Below are 546 nucleotides of genomic sequence, written 5' to 3'. Positions count from 1 at the left end.
GTGCCCTTGAGTGTATATTTCTTTATTTTTTTATTGTGAAATTTTTTTGTACATTATTGTTTATCAGTTACCATACAAGTGCATCCCTCCACCCCTTGTCCCCACCCCCCACCCCCCAGCCCCTGGTAACCACCAAACAGTTCTATCTGTCCATGTGTTGGTTTATCTTCCACATATGAGTGAAATCATGCACTGTTTGTCTTTCTCTTTCTGGCTTATTTCACTTAACATAATACCCTCCGGGTCCATCCATGTTGTTACAAACGGGACGATTTTGTCTTTTTTTTTATGGCTGAGTAGTATTCCATGGTATATATATGTGTATATATATATATATATGTATATATACATATATATACCACATCCTCTTTATCCAATCATCACTCAAGGGACACTTGGGTTGCTTCCATGTCTTGGCTATAGTGAATAATGCTGCGATGAACATAGGGGTGCATAAGCCTCTTTGGATTGTTGATTTCAGATTCATTGGGTAGATACCCAGTAGTGGGATAGCTGGATCATAAGGTATTTCTATTTTTAATTTTT

The sequence above is a fragment of the Diceros bicornis genome, chromosome 23, assembly GCF_020826845.1.
Source record: "Diceros bicornis minor isolate mBicDic1 chromosome 23, mDicBic1.mat.cur, whole genome shotgun sequence".
Taxonomy (NCBI): Eukaryota; Metazoa; Chordata; class Mammalia; order Perissodactyla; family Rhinocerotidae; genus Diceros; species Diceros bicornis.
This window is presented reverse-complemented; position numbering follows the sequence as displayed.